General features: G+C 48.3%; 1 protein-coding gene across 16 annotated transcripts in view; it reads left to right on the forward strand.

Moving 5' to 3' along the window:
- LOC146193354 (uncharacterized) overlaps positions 1 to 19,193 on the forward strand; it is a 644,795-nt gene that overhangs the window by 109,323 nt on the left and 516,279 nt on the right. For all 16 annotated transcript variants that reach the window (XM_084602711.1, XM_084602708.1, XM_084602710.1 and 13 more), the window contains exon 2: positions 10,531 to 10,640. The gene's annotated coding sequence lies outside the window, so the exon portion shown is untranslated. The remainder of the gene's footprint in view (positions 1 to 10,530; positions 10,641 to 19,193) is intronic.

The raw sequence follows: 19,193 nt of genomic DNA on the forward strand, positions 1-19,193 counted from the left end.
ATCCGCCCAAAATACGCGGGCGAGAAAACTGATTGGTCGACAGGGTAGCGACGTCATAACCAGTTGAGCTTGCGCGGTAAATGCAAAACATAAAATAAAGCTAGTGACTGGGAAGGAGGCTCCAAATACAGGCCACTGAGATCCAAACCTACACCTTGTGCATGCTAGGCAGGCATGTCAGGCTTAGGCCACAAATGGTCGTTGTATAATAAGCGATTTAGACTGACATGTACTGAATGCGCTGTTGTGCGTATGGCTTACTAACGTGTGTTTGGGATGTGTGCTGATGTTACAGTAAACATACGTTTCAGAAATCAGGTGATCGAAACTTTTTTTTTTAGTTCCCGGAATGAAACGTCATTATTAAAGGCGCTATCATGTCTACATTTGCAGCGTGGCTTCAGCCATCCTAATTGTTTTCTTGGTGTTACATCGCCCCGTAACTCTCTGCGAAAATTGTGTCACTGTCAACATGCCTCACATGAAGGGCCCAGAGACCTTTCAGAGCTGCACGTAATTATAACATATCGACAGAGCGTTAGAGGATCACATTTTCTGATCTAGATTAAGTTTATTGATTCTCGAAGTGCGCGAACAACTTTACGGTAGCGCCTTAACGAAGCATACTTCATAAGCACTGATTTGTTAACCAGTGCAGTCAGGGTTGAAAGTAGGGCTGATTGGTTTCCTTGCAACATAAAATATGATAGCGCTACAGTATAGAACAAAACAAACACACACACAGATAAGAAATAACGTCTCCTCTTGACTTTTCTTTGTGTTTGTCTGTAGCGCTAATCTTTGCATGACGTTCAGTTAACTAAGATGACGCAAGAACGAAGTGAAAATTCCCCCCGAGCTTCGTATTCATCTTTCAGTGTACCATCAGGGAGGTAAATACAAGCAAACTCCCACCATCTAATGTTTTATGCTGTGCACCGTTTGTTGTCAGCTGGTAATGTTCTTTAACGCAACTTGACGCAGTGGGGCGCTGCTCAGATGTAGATAGTCGAGTAAAATCGTTCTTTTCTCTCGTGCGGCTTTTTTCTATCTCTCCCATTCCCCTTTCTCTATCACGAACTCCGTCTGGCAATGGCAGCTCTAATTGCACCAGCAACCCTGAAAAGGCAGACACGCGAACAAAGCAACCAACGAGATTGCGGCCTTTCGAAATAATGAGATTAGTCCAGCCACTCACCTTGCCTGCTCCTGGCGTGGTTGTAAAGTGAAAATATGTGTTTGGGATGGCCATCTTGGGCTTCTCCGAGTGGTTTGCCTCCTTCCCCTCTTTAAGCTCTCCCCCCCCCCCCCCCCCCCCCCCTGCCCACACCCCCTGCGAAAGACGGGTAAGCGAGGCAACAACAGATAACCCCTCTTGGAGAGCTGCGTTGCTTGGCGGCCGCAGATATGGCGGCAACAGCGCCTGTTTCTCATCAAGCCTCTGTTGAAGTGCGCTAATGGTGCACTTTAGAAGTTTAGACTAACGGTGCGCCAAAATTTCGTGTAATTAGAAACTGCGCCTAAAAACGGCTGCTGCTTCTCAGTTTTAATTTGTCACCCGGGAAATTCGAGGATAGGACGGCCGGCGATTGAAGCGAAGATACGAGGTTGAAAAAAGCGCGCCAGCTTTGTTGGTTCACTGGGCTATGCATTTAGGTGAAAAGGAGCGGATGGTCCGATTACTGCTTTTTCTTTTCTACGCAATCTACCGGAACGAGCTCATTTCCTGGGCTTGGAAGTGTTTGCATAAAGCGCTCCCTTCGCGCAGCCGAATTTGTCAGTGGCCTGCGCAAACGGCCAGCATTTTCTACGCGCTTTCAGCAGTTTAATGCGTGCGCTTTGTGAGCTGCTTGAAATCCTTGGCTAACTGTGTCCAAAGCGAGACGGTGTGCTGTCTGTTTCTTACGCTGCTGCAGAAAATGCGAGCACAACGGTTCCTAAGCGAGCGCCGAGTTCGTTTCAGTGTACGCCGAAAAGGGATGAGGTGCGGTACAGTTGGCTGTCATCAGAACCTCGTCAGTGAGACGTGTCCACTCAGAATTCCACCGTAAAGCAGTCTCGGCACGCTAGCAGCCGCGTGGAAGGAACTGTTGAGAACGCAGCTAGCCTTATAGGAGCAATAATTTGTTCAAGGACAGCAAATGTACAGGGTTGGTCAAAAGTTCCCAGACCGCACGTTTTGGTTCTGGCCGGCATATTATGACACGTGAGATCCCATTAAAGCTATCACTTATTCCAGAGGTAGAATAATGTTTCTTCTACTCTCCACACATATTTTCAGCTTTGGGGGTCGTCTTAGCTGCCCGATTATACTGCTCTGAAACAGACCTCGTGGCATGGAAACTTTTGACTACCCCTGTACATCTCTAATGGCAAAAACTGTGTGAATGAAAACTTCACTCGCAGCTGAGGAAACTTTGCAAGCCGAGACCATTAATTGAGAATAGGAGGGGGGGGGGGGGGGGGTGCAGATCTCTTTCGATTAATTTGCCGCTTCGTCCTTGAGTTGTACCTGATCACAGGACACAAACCACGATACAGTGAACCAGAACGCTTCACTATAGCGTTGAGCTTGTCAGAGTGCAAACGTTATAACCGCCGCTTATTCGTTTTTCAGCCATAGAGTCCTTACGCAACTGAAGAAGGGATACACCGGGCCGTTCTCTTTGAAATAAACAAAAAAAAACACAGTGTTGTTGTACATAGGGCACAAAACGCGACTTGTGTCGCGCCGACACTCGGCATAATGAAAGCAGGAAGGGCTCTTCATTATAACGAGGGCGCTTGTTTTTCGGTCGTCGCTGTGAACCAAGTTCCACGCCGCCGTTGTGATGGTGTCCTGTGACTTGCACGTGTCGAACACTCGATCTCCCTCTACAAACCTACCGCAGCGTTCATTCTCACTGTTCTGAATCACTAAAGCAAACCGACAAGCACTTTCTGGGGAACAATATAGTTATCAAGTTAACCAAATCTGAACGCTTGTGAACACCAGCGTCAAATATAAATTGTCCAAATAGCAAATATTTCTTCCGTTCAAGACTGCCAGAAACAGTGCCGAGGAAGCGGTATGGTGCGCTTGCTTGAAGTTGTAATAATGCTGAAGTTTAATTCACTTACACACAGGCAGGCTCGCTTGGATTCCGTGAATTCGCGGAGTAAATGTTTGGTCGCTAAAGTTTCTGTCGCCGCAACAGCCGAAATATTTTAAAACAGAGGGAATGAACACGCGCGAATGCACTCAAGAGAGATCGCAATAAAAAACAAACATGTAGACAGGCATTAATTGTGATCGCCGTAACTGATTGTATAATAGTGTTTTAAGGGCTAGCTACACGTTTTATCAAAATGGTGTGTATTACGTTAAGGTAATGTAAACACAAAACGCCCATTTAACAGTACTTAGCTTCGGGCTTGAATCTCGACGGGCAAGTGTTTCGAAGCTAGCGGATGTCGAATTTCCTCACCAGATATGCATCGAGTGGAAAATAAATATGCTCATTACCATTGGTTATCTCGAGGATTCAGGCACTCCTGAAAGATGCTTGTTATGTATATAGGAGCAGCGAGCGCCGAGCAATTGTGCTTTAACTGAAAGTTGGTGCTGCTGAGTGTCCCAGCACCACAGTGCGAGAGGCAGCGGCGTTTCGACGTGGCTGAGGCTCTTCGCACGTTACAGCGGGGCCGACAACATCCTGGAGACGCCATTTTGTTGTTTCTTTCGCCGCAGTCTATCTCCTCGTTACAGGATTGCTTTACTGAGGGCTGAGACGCCATTGTGCTGTCCAGCACGCATGAGTGCCTAAACGCTGTTTACTGCAAATGAGTTTCCTCCTCGCGAACGCTGCCTTCGCCCCGCCATGCATCTTTGTTGGTCACACAGCGTCTTTTACGTCTGCGGGTTCCTTCGCACTTATTCAAGTCTCTTGTGGTAGGCAGATAAATAAACACCATTTCCTCGCTTGGCGCTGGCTTTCTGAAACGTGCGGGTGTAAAAGCTGTGCAGTAATACTGGTGCTATTTTTTTTTCTTTTACATCTCGTCAGTCGTAAACGCTTCTAACAAGCAACGCTACGTTCCGGTAGTAAAGGGTTCCACGACAGTTCTTCTGGTTAGACATGGTAGTGAAAACAAGATTTACAGTCACTGGCCGAGTCAAAAGTGAACACTGAGCCCCTTAGCTAGAAATTATCAAACGCCCGTCCGCTCTTCAGACTACATGAGCTCGAAGCATCTAGCAGGCCTCGATCAGTTGGCAGCCCTCACGTTATATATGAGACCTGCCATCAATTTATCGTTTTCGTGCACCGAAAAGACAGTGATCTCTCGTCGTCGCATACCGCAAGCAACACGTAGGCAAACAATGTAAATATGACCTTATACATTGTCATCGTTTGTCTCACAAGAAGTCGACTGCGTTGTCATTGCTGACGCATGTCATGCGGCTCTGTTCATAAAAGAGCATCACTAATCAGACAGAGATCAAGGCGACGTGGTGCTGCGAAAACTGTTCGGAAGTTGCTACCCCAAACATTTTTCCGCATCAGGTTTAAAAGCGGATTTTTGCTACCGACGAGGACTGATCCGAATGTGTGTGCCTCCAGCACAGGCGATCTATATGTCCGCGGGGTAAGCGAACCTTTGTCCCGCGTGTTTGCAGAGAACGATCTGCGCTCAGTGCACTACATGCATGCCAAGCTAATGGCTACAGCACTTACTGCTCAAGGCCAAGCACCACCTGTCAGGTATCAGTTACCCTGGTGTTGTCTAGCAGATTGTTTCGCAGGCTCGTCTATACCTCGGTGAGACAGGAGCATTCGTGTGACTACTGACGCAGCAGCGTGTCATAAGTAGGGGGAAACTCACTCCAGAATGCAGAGATGTGTCACATGCTTGACGAAGTCCTCCCGAAGCAGCCTATAAACTCCAAAAACGACCAAGTGAGCTCCGCGCGCATTTCGTAGATGTTCACGCTGACTTTAATAGTCAAGGTCTTGAGCGTGTCTCTCGCTTGATCACAATTTCCTTAATTTGTGGTCCGCCGCGGTGGCGCAGATGTTTAGACGCTCGACTTCTCTGCCCAAGGATGTGGGATCGACTTCCTACCACAGCGGTTGCTGCTCTGCGGAGACAAGCAGCAAAACGTCCTTGTGCTGTGCGATGTCAGTACACGTTAAAGGGGTCCTGCAACATAATTTGAGGTCATTGTTCTGCTTCCTTGTGAAAACTGTTGGGTTATGGCGATGGTATTCTCACCGGTAGTAAATTGATATTTAGGTATTTAATGTTTTAATTTGCTTGAGAACCGAAATTGCGGTACTGACGGTGTCAGCACACAGAGGTGGTTCTTTCTCGCGAATATGCCGCCAACTGGCAAGCGTTTAGCGATTGAATAAATAGCAGATGCACTGCAAACTGTGTCCATTAGGAAAATATATGTTACGTCGAGTGTTGTATTTTATATAAAGCCAATGAATTCAGCATGTTTGTTTTACACAAAGGCACTGCAAAGCAAGCACAGGAGGCAACAACAGAGGTGCTGGGTGCTGGTTACTACCGGACCCTTGGCTATGTAGCCAAAGTAGGCAGAAGAAAATTGGACTTCGTCAGTCGCTTTTCGCTATTGTTTCGTAGGAATCCTGGAGATACAGAGAAAGGGGCGGTCAAGGAGCGGCCTCAAGAGAAGAGCAGAAGTGTTGGGGGTGCATGGTGACAAAGGAATGCCTCCTTGCCCTGCCTGTTGCCGGTCTCTTTGTTCCTCATCCTATTTCTGCAAGGTGTCATTGTAGAGGTATCGTCAACGTTAACAAAAACGTGTTATAGCGACCGGGAAACCATGAGAAGACAGTGAGTGAAAAACGTTTATTTTCTGATATGGCGATTACATGTTGAGGTACGGGGATGGGTACCCTTAGTCCAAGGCCCCAATAGCCCTCGCAGCTGCTTCAGCCCAACGAACGAGCAGACGCTGGTCCTCCTAGTTGGGTGCGCGAAGGGCGTTCTCCCAGACCGCCTCACTTGGCGTGAGTACACGAGTGGCCGCTTGAATAGCTTGGCAGACCCAGACAGTGTGGTACAGGGTTGCTAGAGACCCACAGAGTGGGCACTCAGGACGATAAAGGGTTGAATGGATACGGTGTAGACGAGTGAGGCAAGGGAAAATTTTAGTTTGGAGCATTCGGACCGCGAGAGGCGGCGGTGAGGTGGCGGGAAGGCGCAGCGTGTCGCGCGGTAATATTCAAGGATCTCCCGGTACACAGGGAGTACAGGGTTAAACGCTGCCGGAGGAGGGCCCGGCGAACTCGTCGGCGAATAAGCTCGGTAGGCAAGAGCGCGAACCCAGGCATGTGTCTGTTGATTACTGTCGAGAGTGTCGTGTCCAGGGGTTCAGACTAACGTAGTCGGTGGGGTGGGAGTAGGTGTATGTCGAAGAACGGTAGCGGCGATGTGGTCTACGACTAAGTCGCGGTACCCAAGACAGGCGGAGGCCGAGTCGGTAAAAGCAGGCCGGGATGTGGATAGGTCTGGGGTAGTGAGAGCCATAGCGACGGCCAGCTCTTCTGCTGACTGAGCGCTGTTAGTAAGTAGCGAGGCTGCAGTGAGGAGGCGACTCGTGGGGTCCACCACGACTGCTGTGAAGTCAGCCAGCTAGGGATATTTCCTTGTAGAGGGCGGACTTGGACGAAACGTAGCGGGGAAGAGATAGTCTGTCCGGGTGGTGCGACGGGCAGTGTGGAGTCTGGTTTGCATGTAACATGCTCATGTCGGCTGTTTCTATTGGGTCCGCACGTGTCGTCCTTAGGCGAGTGAAATGGGAAAGCGAAAGACGGGAAAAATTTAGTTGAGGCCAGTTTTTGGTTTGGTTGCATTTTGAAAATACATTCCTTAATAAATTGCGTTTTAGTGCACCGATATCTGTAATTGTTTTCAGTTCGGTACCTGAGTGACATAAGGAATTCATCTAAATCGTTGCGCTGTTGGGCCCCTTTAAAAGAAGGAAGGAAGGAAACACTTTATTCAGCCCCCTATGTTATTTTTGGGCGGTTTTTGGGGCGTCTTCAGAGGCGTATCCTTGTTGCATCCAGAGGTGTCTTCTCCGTCGACCTCGCCCATTTCTATTCAATGGTCGGTTGCCCTCAGTCCAGAGCTTCGTTTGCCACTGCCACCCGTCGAGCTCGCTGTACCAGACCTTGCTGGTCTTCGGAGCGGTCGCATGGACAGCAGTCTCCCATTCTTCTGCACTCGGATTTGGAATTTTGAGAATCACATCTATGTTTTGACAGGCTGGGCCCCTTTAAAGAAACCCAGGTGATCGAAATTTGAAGAGCCTTCCACTACGGCGTCTCTCATGGTCTGAGTCGCTTTGGGACGTTAAACCTTACAAACCAAGCCAAACCCAATTTGCGACTTTCTTATATCACAGTTGCTCATTAGTATGCAGTCATAGGTCGCCATGAAAATTACGTTTGAAGGACCACCGTACACACGCTTAAAGCCCCGCTTTTACCAAGCTTAACGTCCCTGAGTGGCCTGCAGGGTTAGCAAGGTTCCCAATTTCGATTGTATGTCAGCGCACGTCAAAGATCCCCAAGTGATCGAAATTACTACGGAGCCCTCCACTACGGCACACCTTCCTCTCTTCCCTTACGGCGCGATTCAGGTTTCCACAGAAAAAGTGTGACAGATGCTGCGCCTTTCTCTTCCTGTGAACCAATTATTTTTATTATTATTATTATTATTATTATTATTATTATTAATATTATTATTATTATTATTATTATTATTATTATTATTATTATTATTATTATTATTATTATTATTATTATTATTATTATTATTATTATTATTATTATTATTATTATTATTATTATTATTAAAGTTCGATTGCCACTTTGCCCTCCGTGAAAAGGTCCTTCTACACTCAGTATGACGAGTGGTTTTGTGGCATGTCAGAACCCGCCGACCAATCAGTGACGAAGCATACCTCACCCGCAGTCATTGGCATCGACGACGCCGCATCTTCGGCAGAACGGGAGCGTTTTTTCGGTTATTCACCACAAGCTAAAAAAAAAAAAAGAAAGAAAACGAAAATTTCGAATCACGTTTACTAGACGCAGATTAGTGGAATCCTCTTCTCCGTGAACAGTCGCGGAAAAGGGGACTTCATTGATGGCCAAGGTGGGCCATCAGAAACGCCTTCTGGCCTCTTTTCCCGGCAATTACCTGTGTTCGTATATACTGACATTTCGGAACTATATGTGCCAGCCGCTTGGATTTCATCAGGTATGGTTCGGCATAGGGCTGAACACTCTGTCCATGCAGTTTCGGGATTTTTCTCGCGCTTGCATCAGTTCCAATAGACTTATGCCCGTTACTCGCATCATTGTGCAAATAATAGCTTCCGCTTTCTGTGCTAAATAAAAACTATTATCCCTTCCTGTTCTGTAGCTGATTGATAGAAGCTGAAATTTGCCGCCTGCAAATGCTTTTCGAAAGACGGAATGCATCGCTCCGAGTGGCCGTGGCACGGCAGATATACGCGCACCCTTCGCGAGGAATTTGCTGCTTCTCGCATTCTCCATGCCCACATATAGGGATGGCGTAAGTATATTTTCGAGCTTATAGATCCACGCTAACTTATAGCGCTCTTTGTTCTAGCCGATATCCCTGACGTTATTGGTTTAGCAAGCAGTTGTATAGAAAGAGTTGCCTAAGCGCGGGGAACTTAAAAATTGAAATGATGAAATAGTTGAAGGATTTATAGCAACACTCAAGATATAGGGAAAAAGGAACATACATACATACATACATACATACATACATACATACATACGTACGTACGTACATACATACATACATACATACATACATACATACATACATACATACATACATACATACATACATACATACATACACACATACATACATACACACATACATGCATACATACATACATACATACATACATACATACATACATACATACATACATACATACATACATACATACATACATACATACATACATACATACATACATACATACATACATACATACATACATACATGCATACATGCATACGTACATACGTACATACATACATACATGCATACATACATGCATACATACATGCATACATACATGCATACATACATGCATACATACATGCATACATACATGCATACATACATACATACATACATACATACATACATACATACATACATACATACATACATACATACATACATACATACATACATACATACATACATACATACATACATACATACATACATACATACATACATACATACATACATACATACATACATACATACATACATACATACATACATACATACATACATACATACATACATGCATGCATGCATGCATGTGTGTATGCATGGGACATGCTGAAACTCGCTGGAGGCAGTTGTTCTTTTACCGCCTATACGCTTCGGCGGTTGCGAAATGTCAAAACAAAATGCGCAGGAGGAGCGGAAGGGGTCACATGGTGGTGGCAGCGCTGCTCTTGGGAACAAGTGAACCGCGGCTGCGGCACTGGAATGGAGGCAGTGCTGTAGTTGCAATAACCACGCTTACTACGCATACAGCCGCGACAGCATTGGGGAAACGTGTGATGAAATCTGCTCCGAGTTTGACTGTGCGCCGATGACGCTTTCTTCTCGTCTTGTATTTTGATCTTGTAAGCTAAGACTGAAAGTGCACCGTGCTCCCGGGGCGTTTGAAATAATTTTTCTTATTGTATATGTCATAGCTGGTCAGCCGCTCGCAGCGTACCACGTCGCTGATTCTGTCTCTCTGAATACCTAACGACGAGCTGGTTGTTGTTTCCTGTGAAAACTCCCGACATCCTGCACACGGTTGCAATACCAAGAGCTTATCGTCTAGTCTCGTAGATGCGTCCTCAGTGGCTATACGCATGTTGAGGTCTCGGAACCGATGTAGCTTCCGTGGGCTTGCTTCGGCAAAAGCATCTGCTAGTAGGAAGCATTGCTTGTTGTATATGTTATACGTCTCGGGCTCTTTGTAGAAGCGGGTGCCATGCATTGAAAAGGGAAATCACGGTACAACCTTTACAGTCGTGGTGGGGAAGTGACAGCGGCCGTCTAGCTTGGACGTCTGTGTGGATCTACATATGCAGGCGTACATTGCCTCTAAGGGACGGCGTGTCGAAGTTTATGAACGGAATTGGGTCGTTCGAGCCCTCTGCACCAATTGCGACGCAGACTGTATTGATCTGAAGCCTCACTGATCTTCTCCTGCTTTAGTGCTCTGTAGGCTCACTGACCAAGCATTTCTGGCGGCCTTGTACGATTCTTAGAAGCGTCCGTCAGCAGTGAATAGATTTGCATGGAATGTGGAGGGGACAGGTTTAGCGTCCTGTGGAAAACATCTGTCAGCACTCACACACTTCTTTAAATAAAAAAAATTTTCTGGTCTGTAAGCGTCAATAACTCTCTGAATCGCTTTCTTCTTTCTTTTCCCCTTCTTTACAGCGGTGTCCGGAGGTTCCTGCATACTGCTTGCCTGTGGACTACGGAACCGTTCCCTACGCCGAGGTTCGTCTACTCGTGCTTGCGACTGGACCTCGTCGAAAAGATAAAAGGTAAAACGAACGCCACTCCGCCGCTTAACACGCTCGACACGACGCCGAGCGTGACTACCTTGGAAGAAGGAGGAAGCAATAAAAGAGAGCGAGATTAAGAAATGTGCCTCCCTCGCTCCCTAACCAGACCGCGTTAGTGCAGCCGCCGTTTATCTCCGGAATTAATCGTCCGGACAACGCGAAAGGAACGCAGGAGAGGCCTAGAAGCAACGGGGCGCAAAAACGATACCGAGAAGAAGAGGCAACAACGGCAAGCAGCGGCGGTACACCGGTAAACAACGCCCGAGGATGACGCTGAAGCAGAATGCGCGAAGCGCGCATGTATGCATGACACGCGTCAGAGGGCGGACTGAAAGGCGCTCCGCCGCGCGGTTTCTTATTATGCACTGGTGTGCTGCCACTCGTGCTTTTTCTCTCCACACTTCCCTCACAAGTCTTCTCTTCTCTCCGATTTTCTCGTTCTCTATCTCTTGCAACTTGTTTTCGCTGCTTCTGCATCTCCCGGGAACAAGCCTGTGTACGTGTGATGGCGCGCGGTATAGGATGAGGGAAGCTCCTGTGGCTTTGCGCGCAGCAGCGCTCGGTCGCCTCGCTCGCTGTTGCATGTTTATGGGCCGTAACTCTCGTCGGCGCCGGGGAACGCTGAGTCGTCCGCCCTGCGACAACAACGACGATGGCTGGTGCGCGCCCGTCATCTTCCTAAAGATGGCGGGCGCGCGCCAGCCATCGTCATCGTTTTCCCAGGACGCCCGAAGTTGGAAAATGTGACGCTGAAGACATGGCCGAGGAGAAAACGATGATGGTGGGAGGCGCCGTGTTCGCGCACTTCTCGTTCCTTTCTTTGCCATTTTTTTGTTTGGTCTCACTTTTTCCGCATTTTTCTCTTAGGAACGTTCATCTGGCTGTTTCTTTCTTCGTTCTTTTTTCATCTCTCTATCATTTTCTTTGAGTTTTCACGAAGCACGCATAATGCTCGCCGACGAAGCGCTACATTACCGATGCCTCCGTCCGCTGGAAGAGGCTTTACACCTCGCCCTTTAAAGACCCTCCTTGGATCCCTTTTCCTACGCATTCCCATGCGTAAGCTGCCATACCTGGACTGAACATAGAAATGGAATGCATTCATTCCGTATACAACTGGAAAGCGGCTGCGAAAGACCAATGTAAACACATCGCCTCTCAGAGGCATGTAGAAGTGAATAGGAACTTGGCGTGGCTGGTCGTTTAGACATCATAAATAAAAAGCATAGCGCAGGAACAAAAGACGGCGACGATGACGAGACAGGACAAGCGCTACAGGAGGGTGTTTGTTTATAATATTCCACTTTCATGTGGAAAGCACTACTTTGGCCAAACCGGCAGATATTTAAACGTGCCTGTTTTCGAGCGCAATAATAAAGTTATTAGCATTGCCACAGACGGCCGTCTGGCTACGCATTGCAAAAGATGTGATGCGGAACTACCTTGTTATCCCCTGTTTGATAAGGCTATCATTTGTATCGACATCGCAGCGAGCTGACAAGGAAGATCAATGAAAGCACTGGAGATAGCTCGGGCAGGGGATAAATGCATTTTTCAAACAAAGAGCTTGAATTCTTGGCCTAGCACGTGGCTGTTTGATAGCAATTGGTTCGTTTATCTCCTTCCCTGCTCATCCCGAATAGATGTCCATCCGTAGCCTTGTCGCGCTGAGGTGTACATTAAACACTACAAAACTAGACGAACATGTTCACTCAATTGTATCCTTGTTTACAGGTCGTTTTATATATCCTGCCTTGGAGCTTCAGCGTCTGCTTTCTGAAGAAGAAACAATTTGCGTCTGAGCATGAGTTGCGAGGCAGCATATCCTTGCTCTCTTTTGTTAGTTTTGCTCCTTATGTCGTCGGCTCGAAATGAACCAAACGGCCCGTCTCTGTTATGTGACATGTTTCTTTGCAGCTAGCATAGACATGCCCTGAAAAGCGCCAGCTTGCGATTTCCCGTGCTAAGTGACCTGCAAGGCAGGAATTCAGGGGCGCTGCAAGCATGTTGCTGCGGTGTGATGTTTCATAAACTCCCCCGAAGATGAGCCCTGCACAAGCCAGGCGCAACAATGGGGCAAACCCAGCGGCAAAAGTCCGAAGCCCTCTTTAGAGAGCATCTGGGCCTTAATGAAATGGGTATAACAAAAATGAAATACTTGTCTCAAATCCCACGTCGTACAAGATGTGGTCGCTGACCAGCGACACACACTTAGCCTTCACGATAACAGATTGTCTTCTACAATCTGCTCAATAGAATGCACATGGCTGACTAACATCTCTCCCTTTTTGACGTTTGCGCTGCGAATATAGCCCACGTTCTCAGCTATTTTCTTAAAACCCCATCGAAACGTGTACATTGCTGCACACTCGCTTCAAACACCACTTCGTCCAAGCGCGAGTTTGAAAAGTAGAAGCAGGAGCGCGCGCGCGCAAGACAGCTTTCCTTCAGCACGGAGCGCGCGCAAAGCGAGTAGACTGCGGTCAGGCCGCGCGCGCAAGCACTTTCAACAACGCGAGCGACAAAGAACGCGAGCTGCTTCCGCATGCAGAAGCCCCAAAGGCACGAAAATCTACAGGCGAGCTGTTGCGACAGCCAGCAACACAACAATACACTTCTCCACATTTCGAACATCGAACCACTCAAGCCATGTTTTAAACTCAGCTGTGACACCTATTTGTATGCCTGCGAAGCCACTGCGGCGGGCCGGCGCGAGCACTCGCAAAGACAGGTAACGCGAGCGACGCAAGCAGCACACGAAGCCGCCAGAATACGTTCGGTCAAGCGCCGCATCAGCGACGCGCCCAACCAATGCTTCAAAATTTTGCCGCTTGCGGAGGAGCGCGCGCTGCAGTCGCGCAGCCAAACTTGAGGTTGGGTTCCCTGTTGCGAGCGAACGAACTCATTGTGAAATCAGTGGCGACTATGTTGAGGCATCTGCTATTAATTGGAAGTGGTGCGCCAGGGTCCTTTCATGCTTTCTTTAGAAGCAAAACATATCTGCTCCTCACCATGCTCATCTGCCACTCTTCCTCCTAGTCTCTTGAACTGTGCATAAACAAGTAATTGTAAAGTAAGCTTGCAGCCATGTACACCGAGTTCGAAAGCGCTTACAACTTGGAAGAACTGACGCTGGAGTATATTGGGCATTTTCTAAGTCTGACGTATTTGAAACAGCAGCCTCACAGTCAGGCCCAATTAGGCCCAAGATGTTATAGCTAGACTACCGTTCATGCTGCATATAACGTGTGCATATAATCGAACGCTTGAACGGAACTACGGTTGATTGGTTTGATTGGTTGGTTGGTTTGTGGGGTTTAACGTCCCAAAGCGGCTCAGGCTATGAGAAACGCCGTATGGAGGACTCCGGAAATTTCGGCCACCTGGGGTTCTTTAACGTGCACTGACATCGCACAGCCCACTGGCGCCTTGCTCTTCGCCTGCATGAAAAAGCGGCCGCCGAGGCCGGGATTCGATCCCGCGCCCTTGGAAACAGTAGTCGAGCGCCGTAACCACTGCGCCACCAAGGGTCTGAACGGAACTACGCTCAGACTACAGCTGGTCCTCACCGAGGCGCGCTGTTAGGGCGTAATGCATGAGGCATGCATGCTCGAGAAATCGTTACAGCGCTGCTCCTGTACACCTGTCGCTAGAATTCGCCGCGCTCGCATTCATTAAGCCCGGCGGCGCGGCGTTCGCATGCAGGCTCCGTGCAATTATCGGGACAGCGTCCGTGTCGCCTCCGGGTCTACAGCGTCGAACGGGTCTCCGCGATGTCGGGTGCATATCGCAGTGTCTGGACCTGTCACGTGCTTTGCTCGTTGTGCTGCGAGGCACGCAAGGGGCCTTGCGTGCCCCGCACAATGCGCCGACGTGCAGTATACGCGCTGTTACGACCAAGCATCCGCAATTGCGCGCTCTATTGTTCGCCTGTGGGCATGGATAAGTTTTGTGAATATGTGGTGATGGTCCAATGGCTCTAAGTGAGCCTGTTTCCAGGAATCCTGTTTTGTAAGCATGTTTTGCTTTGTGGACAACCTGCAAATGCCAAATTGACCCTGTCAAGAGAACGTCTGGAAAAACACAAAGAAACGTCCCCCTGCGGGAAATAGCAGGAAGTGCTTTCTTTCTTTTGTCCACCCTTCCAGTCGAGAAGTGCTATCCTCCAGTGATGAATGCCTCCTATCCAAAGGAGACGACAGAGTGACATGTCCGCTGACGTGCAGGACAAGAAAGGAGCATGACTCATACGGCCATTAAGTGATTTCCCGGGAATGCAGGAAAGATTTGCAATTGTCGAAAAGGGACCATGTTGGGAGCCCTATGCGGCGCCACGTGCACTCGGGTTTCTGAGAAGTAAAACCCCTTGTCAGAACCAGCCTGTGGTTTCTTTGCTGAAGAATAGAAATGTACCTCCTCTCCTCGCCGTTCCCAAGCTTTTCCCGCCAACAAGTGATCACGCCCAACGAATGAATGCCGGACCAGTCAGTGCTTCAGACCATCAGTGCAGTGATGTGTTCGATTGGATGCCGATACCTGAGGGGCGTGCCCTGGATTTGGTTGGTCAGCATCTTCAGAGAGGGGCTGGACATAGGGGGTTTTTAAGGACGCTGCAGAGCACGAAATGTCGCTCTGGGCCCTGGGTAAACGGCTCATCCAGTCGCTTCTCGCTATGAACTCTTAACGCTTGCCATTTTGCTGATGTACCCTTCTTTTTCGTGTAAATAATCTTGTAAATAAGTTTCTCAAAGTGCCATTAAACCTGCTTGTACATATTTCACCAACTTCGAAGATTCAATCCTACTTCAACCCCGAGTCTCTGCACGCTACCAAGTGAAGGCCGGGTCGCCATAGCCCCAGCGTCACGACAACTGGTGACCAGCGTTGGGATCTGAATCTACAAGCCACAACATCTGATGACTGGAGGTGGGATCTGTATCTACAAGCTACAACATCTGGTGATTCGAGGTGGATCAGAATCTACAAGCCACATCTTGTGATCGGAGGTGGCATCTCAAGCAAAAAGCAGGCGCAACAATCGGCCAACAAGAGAGCAGCTCGGAACATCGATCGCATGTGTGGGTGAGTGCTTGGCTTTCTTCTGATGTGGACCAGGTTCTAGAACAGGGTTAGATTTTGGAACTGGTAAAAAGTGTTGAAACGCCTTTAGGTTTGGTAGTTTGCACTGTTGTTTTGGAAGTAGCCGACACTCGGAGCGATCATGGACCTACAAAAGCTGCAGAAACCGGAACTGTTGCAATTGTGTGAGGAATTGGGAATTGATACAAGTGGTTTGGCACGAAAACCTTTGATTATAAAGGCAATCACAGATTTGGGAACCGATGATGAGGAGCTCAGTGAAGCATGGAACCTCATCGGTCAAAAAAAGGAGCAGCTCAGACAGCAGAAAGAGCGGGAAAAAGAGGAAAAGGAGCGGGAAAAAGAGGAAAAGGAGCGCGAACGTGAGAGGGAAAGAGAGGAAAAGAAGCTAGACATTGAGCTCCGGAAATTAGAACTAGAGTTGAGCAAGAGGTCGGGCGATTGTCCCCAGCTAGCGGTACCTCGTCTCAACAAGGAGGCAGATTTCAAGATGTCAAAGTACATGCAGCCATATGTGATATCAGGGGATATCGGTCTGTATCTGGCTAACTTTGAGCGAACTTGCGAAAAACTGTCCTTCCAGCGAGACACTTGGTCTCAGAGATTATTGACGGTTCTGCCCTGCGAGGCAGCGGAGGTTGTCGCGCGGCTAAGCAAGGAGGACGCGGACAACTACGAGAAGGTCAAGGCTTGCCTTCTGAAAAAGTATAGGCTTAGCGCCGAGGCGTTCAGACAACGTTTTCGGAACGCTAGTAAGACCAGGGACGAGAGTTACCCTGAATTCCTGTACAATTTAAGAGTCAATTTGGGCGAGTGGCTAAAGAGCACAGATTCCTACAGTGATAGGGACGCTGTAGTCGAGCGAATTCTTTTGGAGCAGTTTTATAACTGCCTCCCAGAAAAAGAAAGAAATTGGTTACAGGACCGAGGCGAAATTAAGTCGGCAACTGAAGCTGCCGAACTTATTGAGGAGTATGCTTCGCGCCGACAATTCAGTAACCCAGCAGTGGATAGGCCCCGCAATCCCAAGTTGAGAGTGAATAACCGTCAGGAAAGGCACTTTGCTAGAGTTGGAAACGAAGAAATGAAGGTTTCTTCAGGCAAATTCCCTAGAAAGGACGGCAGTGAGAAAAGTGGGGAAGTGACCAACGTGCAGAACACAAAGAATAAGCTTGAGGCTAGGAAGCCGCTCACATGCTTCAGGTGTAATGAGCAAGGTCACATTGCCGTCAACTGCCGGAAAGAAAAGTTTGCTTTCTCGTATGTCAGTGACTGCGATGAAAATATGCAGCTTTTAGAACCCTACCTGCATGACCTAGTAGTCAACGGGAAGCCTTGCAAGGTACTGCGCGATTCGGCCGCAACGATGGATGTTGTCCATCCGGCGTATGTGTCGCCTTCCGACTATACAGGACAGTGTGCATGGATCCGTCAGGTAGTGGAGGAACAGAGTGTGTGCTTGCCAATCGCGAACGTGGTCATCGAGGGCCCTTTCGGCAAGTTAACAACCGAGGCTGCCGTTTCAGGAAAGCTTCCTAAATGCTATCCGTATTTGTTCTCCAACAAATCGGACATGCTACTGCGAAAGAGGGGCATCCTTTTCGGAGACAGAGTTGTGCAAGCCTTAACACGTTCAAAAGCGCGAGAACTAGCTACACTGCTCATTCCAGAAAAATCCACAGCGGAGGAAACGGCAGTTAAAACAGTGGTAAATGCGGAAGATAGCAGGTCAGAAAACTTTGAGAGCGAGGCATCTCAGATATGTCAACTTGAAAGTGAGCTTGATGAGACGCGGAATGAGGACGTTCTTGAGAGTAACCTCTTGCCGCCAGTGTCTAGTAATCTCACGAGACTTTTAAGTGGAACCCGAGAGGACTTAGCTATAGAGCAAGCCAATGATCCCAAGATACAGGAGATAAGGGAGCGCCACCGCGCCACTAAGACAGCAAACAATATTTCTTTCGAGATGAGAAAGGGAGTGCTGTATCGCTTATTCAAGGATAAGCGCGGAGTAGAGCGGGACCAATTAGTCGTTCCCCAAAAGTACCGCGGAGACTTACTGCGACTTTCCCATGGCAGCTCGTGGTCATGTCACCTTGGAATAAAGAAAACAAAGCAGAGGCTGTTGCAAGAATACTATTGGCCTGGATGTTTTAAGGACACGGAAAATTTTGTACGGTCATGCGACACGTGCCAGCGGGTTGGAAAGGCGCAAGATAAGTGGAAAGCTCCGATGGTGTTAGTACCAATCATTACCGAGCCGTTTCACCGGTTAGTAATAGATGTAGTTGGGCCACTTCCTGTGACAGAGTCAGGGTACCGTTATATCCTCACTATGTTATGCCCAGCCACAAAGTTTCCAGAGGCTGTTCCGCTGCGCGAGGTGACGTCCGAGAGTGTAGTGGATTCGCTGCTGTCAGTGTTTGCACGAGTTGGATTCCCTTCCGAGGTCCAAAGTGATCAGGGTAGCGTTTTCACGAGTGTCCTCACCACCTCATTTCTCGAGCGATGCGGCATTAAGGTAGTGCATAGCTCGATCCATCATCCGCAGAGCAACAGCGTAGAAAGATGGCACTCTGTTCTCAAACGAGTCCTGAGGGGACTGTGCTATGAAAACAAGCGCGAATGGGATACCTGCCTGCCTGCAGCGCTTTTCGCTTTGCGGTCAGTGCCGCACGAATCCACTGGATTTAGCCCAGCCGAGTTGGTGTACGGAAGGTCACTGCGCTCACCTTTGCGAATGGTGCGCGAAGCCTGGGAGGGGCGCGGAGAAGACCCAACAGTAGTAGAATTCATTCTGAACCTCTTGAATCGCTTACATAACACTAAGGAACTCGTTGAGGCCAGCATGAAGTCAGCCCAGGCTCGTTCCAAGGTGTACTATGATAAGACAGCCCGTCAAAGGACGTTTTGTATCGGGGACCAGGTGATGTTGCTGAGAAGTTCAAGGCAGAATAAGCTCGAAGTACAGTGGGAAGGACCGGCTGAAGTCGTTGCAAAGCTTTCTAACACTAACTACGCAGTGAAAATTCCCGGTAGGCGTAAAGAAGTGCGCATTTATCATTGCAATCTTATGAAGCCTTATGTGCAGAGGGAAGCCGTGGTAAATCTAACGTTAAACCTTCCCGAGGAGATGGGGGACAACTTGATTTGCCTCAGCGGAAAAGGAAGCAACGCTCAGGAGCTTCTCAAAAAGACGGAGCAGAGAGGAGAACTAAAGAAATCCCAGCTGTCCGATCTGGGCGAGATAATAACAGAGTTTGAGGCCTGCTTCGTGGACAGGCCAGGCAGAACTGATTTGACTGAGCACGATATTGAGCTGACTTCAGACGTGCCAGTGCGATCAAGGTGCTACCGATTTTCTCCAAGGCAAAGAGAAATTCTGGATAGGGAAGTAACTCGCATGCTGGAATTGGGAGTAATAAAACCCTC

The sequence above is a fragment of the Amblyomma maculatum genome, chromosome 4 (assembly GCF_055883805.1).
Source record: "Amblyomma maculatum isolate TAMU_Amacu chromosome 4, ASM5588380v1, whole genome shotgun sequence".
NCBI lineage: Eukaryota > Metazoa > Arthropoda > Arachnida > Ixodida > Ixodidae > Amblyomma > Amblyomma maculatum.